Raw genomic sequence first — 9,013 nt, 5'->3', positions numbered from 1 at the left:
ATCGCCTCTTCTGTCAGTCCATCAGTTTCTCTGCAGGTCCATCTCAGCTGATGATCCTCTCTGGTCCAGGATTTAGTTCCTCAGGATCTAAAGCAGTAAAAGAAGCCCACATCCTCACCCCTCCACCACCGTGCCTGATGCTTGGCGTGCTTAGATTCCTCCAAACCTTCTCATGGTTTCTCAGTTTTGCTTCACATCTCTAACCTGCTGAATGTTCTTTCTCAGCTTATTTAAATCTTTTCTCATTAATGTTCCATAAATCGGTCTTTCTGCAGTCAGACATTTAAAGTTCTCACCCTCCATGACGTCGGTCAGGTAGCTGGCGGCACTCATGGCCCTCCCCCTGCGCTCGGAGCCCTGCGTGGATGAAGGGCGGGGGAGCAGCATGGTGCTGAGCTCTGTGGTGGACGTGGGGACCTGAGACACAGACAGGAGGACATAGGTAGACGGACAACATGTTACATTCATTTACCTGCAGGGCTTCAGTGACCTTATGATCAACGAAGCATCCGACTGGATTCTAAGCTCCTGGAAGTTTTTTTTTAAATCTCTATAGATAAATAGGGGATAAACAATTTCCCCAAAAAATCTAAATTGCCAATATTTTTTACCAAAATTTGTGATTTTTTTCGATTTTCCTTTAAACTAACCCCAAGCTAGTAAATGTTTCACCTCCAGGCTTTCAGGTTTTAAAAGCTTGCATGCCAAGAGTCCATCGTTAGAGGATTCTACTGCAAGCTGGTGAAGATTTTAAGTCATCCAGGTCAAAGTTGTTCCTAGAAAAGTTAAAATCAAACCACTGGATGATTTTTCAATCCAAAATGTCAGAAATAGCGTTTAGTTCCAGGTTTTATCCAGCAGCCCAACTAAGCCTGGTTTATGTTTAGAAAACATGCAGATAGAAACTGACAGGTTCGGACCCGTTTGTTTAGGAAAGGAAAGATGGCTGCTAACAGCGAGATGGTTCGAACGTTTGTTGCTACAAATAGTCCATGGGTAAGCGACTTCAGTAAAAAAAAAAAATAAAAAATTCCTTTTTTTTTCTTTTCTTTGGATTATTATTTTTTGGGATTATTATTTTTTGGGATTATTATTTGTAGTTGCAAACATTCGAACCATCTCACTATTAGCAGCCATCTTTCCTTGTCAAGTCAACTCCCGCAGCGGGGAAAAAAAGGAAGAAGAAGAGGCAGCCTGCGAGCCTGTAAGTCTGCGCCCAGGGCAGCAAATCCAGATATTACAGATACAAATCCTTTTACGCATTTTGCATCTCAAACAGCAGAAGTGTAGCAAACATCACGAGAGCCAACCGAGAACCCGCTGGACTTATAACCAATGATGTGTCTGCATTTCTGGGTGCTGAAGCCAAAATACCAGATTACACACACACAAGTACTTTTGAACATTTGCAGATTGTTGTACAGAAACACAACTCTCCTCACACATTTGTAAATAATTAAGCAACAATTTTAGCCCCATAATAAAACCTGGAACTCAAAGCCATTTCTGACATTTTCAATTCCCTTATATCACAAGAAAGCACTCCACATGGGACGACTATTTGCTCCGCTCGGTGTTTTGTCAGCTCAGCATACGGCGTCAGGCCAGCATTCCCTCAGTAAGACGCATCACATAGTTTCCTCTGTCTCTCCTCACAGCCAATCACGCCGTTTTCGCAATTTAGTCAGTTTTTTGTCGTAGTTTGTGCATAAAAAAAAAAATCGTTCCCTAAGTTCGTTAGACCCATTAGGTTTAAAAACCAACCTTGCATGTCTGTTTGACGAGGATCTTATTAAAAAATGAAAAATCAAAATCTAGATAAGTAATTTTTTCTTAAAATAAGTGTATTTCTTCTTAAATTGAGGAGATTAAAGAGGCATTTTGCCAATGGAACAATACAATTTAGATTTAAAATAAGAAAACACAACTGCATCTTCTTATTTCAAGTGCATTTCATCTAATTATCTTATTTTAAGGGTAAAAATGCTCCATTGGCATATGATCGAATTTATCTATTCAAATCAAGGGTAAATACACTAAATTTAAGAAATGTTTACTTATTTCTAGATCATTTTTGCAGTGTGAATATATACAGGGAGAGGATTCTACAACCCAGCTGACAGGATATGAGATTATTTTATTTTTATTTGTTTATTTTTACAGTACATGAAAAACTACTGAAATTATTTTCAGATTACACATAAATATATTAATTAATTCCATTGAAATGAAAGGAATTGCTTCAGGATTAGGATTTACTGGCTGATAATCTGAATGCGATGAGCGAGCAGCCATGGCAGCAGGTTCTGACAGGCGGCCATCTTTAGTGCAGCTCAGCTGGATGAGAAAAACGGCCCAAACTTTTCTGTTTCTGCACTTTAATCCAGAAGTTATGGATCAATCTGCATAAACCTGCTGACTCTGAGGAGGTAACTCCGCCCCCTCCTGCTCAGGTGTGATTACATAACGCTTCATGAAGGTCGCCGCCGGCAACGGCGCCCCCGTCCTGTCTGGGAAAGCACCGGGGAAACACGCTCACAGCGGTGAACTCCTGTCGGCGGCGGCCGGTCGCCATGGTGACGTTTTTTTCCTGCTATTAAAGGCAGCGCCGTCTCCGTCCTCCTCCCACTCGGATCAGCGGGACGACAGGTCTGTGTTGTCGGTGAAGGAGAGGAGGCAGAAACGCTTCATGTCACAACATGACACCATAAGCTGAGACCAGCTGAGAACTCCTACTCAGCCCCTGCAGTTCCCCGCATCTCTGTTAGGAGGAACCTTTCTAAACCAGGCAGGACGTCTTTCTTCTGCAGGAGTCAGACTCTAAAAACATCTCAGCTTTGGTTTAGAAAAGTTCTCCCGCCTTCAGCCTCCATCTTTCTCTCCTGGATCTCTGATGCAGGCGGTCAGAAGCTGCGGTCTGAGGGTTGAACAGGCTGGTTCTCAGGCTGCAACCGGACATCTGGAACATCTGGAATCATTAACAGGAGGATCTCTGACCCACGATTAGAAAGCTGCTTGGATCATATTCATCTATGACTCTTTAATAAAGGCTTCCCCTATTTTTTTATTTTTTTTGTTGAACTATAAATCATGGCTGCCATGACAACCATCAACCACGCCCCCTTAGTCCATCCCACTTCTTCACAAAGTCAGCATTTCAGTGAGATGTCACCAACAGCGGAGAACACGACCAGTAAATCGAATCGATCGTCAAGCAATCAGGAGTTTTTTAGGGAGACGGACTCTACCTGCAAGCTGTCAATCAATCTTCTGCAGATTAACAATAAATAAATATCAAAGAGTTAAACGCCAAAGGTTAAAATAAGGAAGATTAGATTGTTATGTTAAAGGAACAGAGAGCAGCTCTGATCATTATTGCTGCACTAAAACATTTTTTTATGAGCTATAGAGAAACTGTTTATAAAAACCCAAATTAACTAGAAATGATCAAATCTGCTGATGAAAAATATTGGATTGTATATTCTGGTTCTTGCAGTTTTATGGAAGAGGATTAGGGCCAGTGGGGAAAAAAGAAAAGATTTTTAAATATTATTTCAGTTTAATATGGGAAAAAAGTCAGAATTCTGCCAGCTAACAAACATGTTAGCATCCAGCCGTAGCCATGTCTGTTTTAGAGACTAGCTCTCTTGTTTTAATCACCTTCTGCTCTTCCATTAATCAATATCATCAGCAGGGATCCTCAGGGACGGAAAAATCACCTAATTCCATCATTTTCCACCAATGTGTTCCTGTTTCTCCCAAATAACTCACATCTTTAAATGAAGCTGAGTGCTGCACATCTCTGCCTTCATGGCGCCCATCTACATTAAGATCTACAGAATTCTGATTAAAGTCAGAATTTTGAGAAAAAAGTAAAAATTCTGACATATAAGTCAAAATTCTCATAAAAAAAATTGAATTCTGAGATTAATGTAAAAAATCTGAGATTAGATTCAAAATTCTGAGAAAAAAAGTCAAAAATCTGAGATTAGAGTCAGAATTCTGACTTTAATCAGTGAGGACATGTTTCTGGTCCTCATAAGCTATCTTGCTAACGGTTAGCTTCAGGGCTAAGGTGTGAACTGGGTGAGGTCTGCATCGGTAATGGTTAGTTTTAGGGTAAGGGCGTAGAAAGGGTTGAAATGACTGAAAATAAATGGAAGTCAACAGGAGTCAACACATGGTGTGTTGACTCATGGTATGTGTGTGTGTGTGTGTGTGTGTGTGTGTCCATGACATCAGAGGGCCGTTATGCGAAGCGTTGATTCATAATTCACATATCTGACTGCTGGGCGCCACCAGTGTTTCCACTCTCAGGACGCCGTACTCACACTTTCCTCCTTGACCTTCTCCATGGTGCAGGCGGGCAGCTGCCCCTGCAGCGGCGGTGGGGAAACCCCGTTCTGATCCATGGAGACAAACAGCTTCCCGTTGACGTTCAGGGTCGGATAAAACACCTGGAGATGGAAATCGGACACCGGATCAGATATTTGATCTCCTGTGGTTCTACCTCTGCTCCTCGTCTGATTCTGAGGTTAAACAACTTCCTGTCAGAGATAAACAGGAAGTAAGAGCCTGTTATGACTGGAAACCATCTGCTGATGATGTCTGGACCTGACCCGTCTCAGGATGGACCTCTGAGGTTCTGCTCTGGTACCATTAGCAGAGGAAGTTGCCTTTCTACATGGATCTATGTCTTTTCTATTTCATGCTTGTTCCTTGTTCCGTCTTTGTCCAGTTTAACATCTTATGTCCATTTCCGAATTCTCCCGAGTGGTGCCCGACTTTACATGTGACTGGTCGATTATCAAGGGGGCGGGATTGTTGTGGCGGAAGGTGCGCCAGCAAGTTTGGTTGTGGCCGGTTTGTGGGAAGCATCTTGCTAACCAGTTAGCATTTTAGTGCTAGTAGGTTCCCAATGGGAAATTCCATTGGGACCAAGTAGCACTAAATTGGTGACTTAGAAACGACGCTGTCAAGGAACGCTATGGACAGCGGAAACATAAAGGTTGGCTGTGTTAGCTGCTACCTGTTAGCCTCGCATCCTCAGACTCAGCATTAACGGTTTGATCTCTGCTGGAGGAGGCGGAGTTTCAGCTCACCTGTGAGTTCCTGCTGTTGGTGCTGTAGGCGCTCAGTCTCCGTTTGGACCACGGGTTGCTCAGGATTCCGCTGAACGTCCCTCCGCTGTACGTCCTGCCCCCCACGCCCTCCACTACGTCACCAGGAATGCTGAATTCATCGTCGGCCATCTCCCCCTCCGACCCCCGGCTCCTCAGCCGGAAGTTAAAGATGGAGGAGACCTGACTGCTTCGTCGAGTCCTCGTGGAGAAGGAGCGAGCGAGGAGAGGATGGAGAGCCTGGAGGCGGAGCAAACCGTGGAGATTTTGTTCTGAAGGACTGAACCTCTGACGCTCCGAGCAGGATAACGCTCACCTTTCCTCCGTCCATCAAGTCCACTTGCAGCAGCTTTTCCTCTGACAGGTTTCCCTCCCCATCAGCCACACCCATCAACGCTTGGCTCCGCCTCCGCTCCGCAGAGCTGTCCAATGGCGGGCCAAGAGGTGAGAGGTCTGGCGACGTCAGTGAGTCAGAGTCGGGTGGTTTCTGAGCAACAATCTGGGAGGAGAAGGTTTGATTAATTTGAACGAGAACAAAGAATCCTTCATGGACGGACTGAGGGACCAGTTACCTGCTGCTCCTTCTTCAGTCGCTCCATGGCTTGTTGGAACTCGCGCTCCTTCTGACACGCCTCGGCGATGGTGGCCTGGTTCTGCTCCTCGTACGCCATGGCAACCACGGCCAGGATGAGATTGATCAGGTAGAAGGAACCAAGGAAGATGACCACCACGAAGAACACCATGTAGGTCTTCCCGGCTGATCGCAGCGTCTGGAGTCAGAAAGTTAGGCTTCGGGTTTGCAATCATCCGAGGTTTTACAGCATTTTACGGGAAATGCAACAATATGGCGTTAGCTTAGACACAAGTTTGAAAAAACACTTTTTTCCTTGATGGGTCCTTGCTTGGTCTCCAACAATTCCTTTTAAACATCTAAAATATTCTTTTGTCATGATTTTTCGACATTACGATCTAAAGAGAAGCGCCATCTACTGGTCGGACTCTAATTCAGTGAAAGGGTGGAGTCAGAGTGAAGAAACGCCCAGAAGGCCAGTGGCTGGAAGTTGGACAGGATTTTGCTGCCATTTGGATGGCTTTTGACTGGGAACGGCCATTTTGAATGGCTGCTACTGCATTTGCATGCACAAGAAACGGCGCGAAAATCGCTCTCCATGCTCCTCAAAGGCATGCTTGGGATAGTCCCTCGGACTGATGTTCTTCCCTTGCGAAGGAAAATGTGTTTTTAAAGGTTGGGTGGAGACAAACCTCCTCTGTAAGCCTCCTCCTGATTGGGCCTTGCAGACACGATGACACGGGAAGTAGCATCAGGAAGCCTTTGACGGACGGTTACCACTTACCCCACGAACCGCAAACTTTGGAGAAGCCTCCACCACTGTCCCGCCTCCAGCCGCCGTCTTCACTAATGGATGACGAGTTCTCAGTGAAAGGCTTCCAGACACTACTTCCTGTGTGATCGTGTCTGCATGTAGCCTGGTGAGACCATCCTGATCTCGCGAGCTTTCAAGGTTTCACTCGCTAATCAGTCTGGAGACTCTCCGTTGAAGAAAATTTGGAGCCGTTCACCAAACGAACGTCCAATCAGCGTTGGCTTTGAGGCGGGTTGAGGTGTGACGCAAAGAGAAGCGCGACAGTTCAGTCTAAAGAACATGGCGCCTTCAGCCGATGAAACTAGCGTTAGCGTGGCTATCGAGCAAGTTTTATGGGAATTACAGAGTATTTCTTCACTGAAAGAAGAGCAAAACACTGCTCTGGAGGCTTTTCTCAGAGGAAAAGATGTTTTTGCTCTTCTCCCGACTGGTTTCGGCAAGAGTAGCCTGGCTTGTGGTTGTGTTTTCGTCGTCGCTCTGTTAGTACGCCATATACTTCGTTGATCTGATTGGTTTATTTGGCCTGTCTATCTAGCTAACCAGTACTTATGCCCTTTCCCAAAATTACTTCAACGGAAGGTTTCCAGATGGATATGCGGAGCAAATCCATCAGGCGGAGTCAGGTTAGTCTGCATGGCCCAATCAGGATGAGGCTAAAGCGCCAGCAGTGTGTCGCAGTGAGCTTGTCGCAGATATTGTTGATTTCTGGCCAATACTGAAGCGTGGTCTGCGCTGTTATTCCACGCCACAACGCCAGAGGGCCAATCAGGAACTAGCTGTGGGTCTAGATACGGCCGAGGCGGTGAGGAAGTGGGGGAAAGTTTGTGCAACAACGGAAGGACATGAGGGCCAAAAAGAGCGGGGATCTAGGTGGAAAAAGGATCCCAGCGTTCTCGCGCACCTCGCTATGCTAGCTGCTCCATCTTCACCAGTTGGGTTCCCCAATGGCGGTCATACAAACAAAACCAGCCTCTAAGGAACCAAACAGGAAGTATGCATAATGTAGAGCAGATGTAGATTTGACCAATCAGAGGCCTGCTGTCTGCGGTCATCTACATTTGGGAGAGGTGCAGCATAGTGTCAGCGGAAGGGGGCGGGGCATATCTGCGTTTACTGCGACGCACACGCAGACGACCTGTTTTCTAAGTATAAATCAGGCCTACTGAAGAGGTCCGTCTCCACCCAACCGTCAAAACATGTTTTAATTCAGACGCTTTCGAGGGCGCCGCTGTCCTAGAAAATTATCCACACGGTGAGATCATGAGCGCGCGTGGGAGGAGCTAGCGCGCGCGGAGAGCGATTTTCTCCACTTGAAGCTGCAGTTTCTCACGTGTGATTTAGTTCTGTGGCGCTAGATAACTCATGCGTAAAAGTAGTTCAGCATACGTGTTTATTTTGTTTATTTTGCTCGCGGGTATTTTGAGATAAATGTGACGCCATTTTTAAATGTTTGTTTTTTAGCAATCGATAAAAATAAAAAAAAACATTTAAAATTTTTATATAGAGGTTCCAGAAAAGTATTTTTCTTTACAGTGTGGAGGTTGAAGGATGTAGAAAGAAGAAGGAGTCTCTGATTCTTTATTTTTCCTGTGAAATATTAGAAATGCTTCTAAATGAAGTCCTGATAGGTGTTTCCACGGTAACCTCTCCTCCTGACACCCTGAGCCTTACGTGGTGGTAGAGGTTCTCCCAGTAGTCCTGGGTCATCAGGCGGAACAGCGACAGGAAGGCCCATCCGAAGGTGTCGAAGCTAGTGTATCCGTAGTTTGGGTTCCTTCCCGTCTTCAGACAGTCGAACCCATCTGGACACTTTCTGCAACGCAGAAGAACAACAGGAGAGGCTGTTTGAAAAGCTGCAGCGTCTCGGGGGGGTTACATAACGCCCCGTGTTTGTCTGAGCGTGGAAACACTGTCCCAGCGCCGCGTTCTGCAGAGCGGGGGCGTTAGGCGACACTTTCAGCAGCGTTCAGGTGTCCGTCCATCTATGCTGGACGGCTCGCTTTCCCCACCGACTCCAACATCAACACATCAACATTTTCCAAGAATTCATCTCTAGATTAGAGTGACAAGAATAAAGCCATAGATCTGGTCCTCACAGAGACGCTTTTCCTTAGAGGAGCTCATCAGTCCTCTGATACCTGAATCAGTGAAACCGGTTTGAACTGGTTTATAAAGACACCTGTCCACAGGTCAAGCATGGCTGACACCGCAGAGCCAACATGGCGGCAAGAATCTACGACAGGAAGCAGGAGAGAATCGATCAACTGTCGCAGCAACTGGGAGAAAATTGATCTTATGTTGCCACTTTTTCTGATAATGTTGCGACTTTATTCTCATATTATTATAACTTTATTGTAATAATGTTGCGACTTTATTCTCATATTATTATAACTTTATTGTAATAATGTTGCGACTTTATTCTCATATTATTATGAATTTATTGTAATAATGTTGCGACTTTATTCTCATATTATTATGAATTTATTGTAATAATGTTGCGACTTTATT

General features: G+C 45.1%; 1 pseudogene; it reads right to left on the bottom strand.

Moving 5' to 3' along the window:
- LOC107104076 overlaps positions 1–9,013 on the bottom strand; it is a 95,125-nt pseudogene that overhangs the window by 82,876 nt on the left and 3,236 nt on the right.

This window comes from Cyprinodon variegatus, unplaced genomic scaffold (assembly GCF_000732505.1).
Source record: "Cyprinodon variegatus isolate N-32 unplaced genomic scaffold, C_variegatus-1.0 Scaffold1607, whole genome shotgun sequence".
NCBI lineage: Eukaryota > Metazoa > Chordata > Actinopteri > Cyprinodontiformes > Cyprinodontidae > Cyprinodon > Cyprinodon variegatus.
The sequence above is the reverse complement of the archived record's forward strand: the minus strand, read 5'-3'. Positions and strand labels throughout refer to the sequence as shown.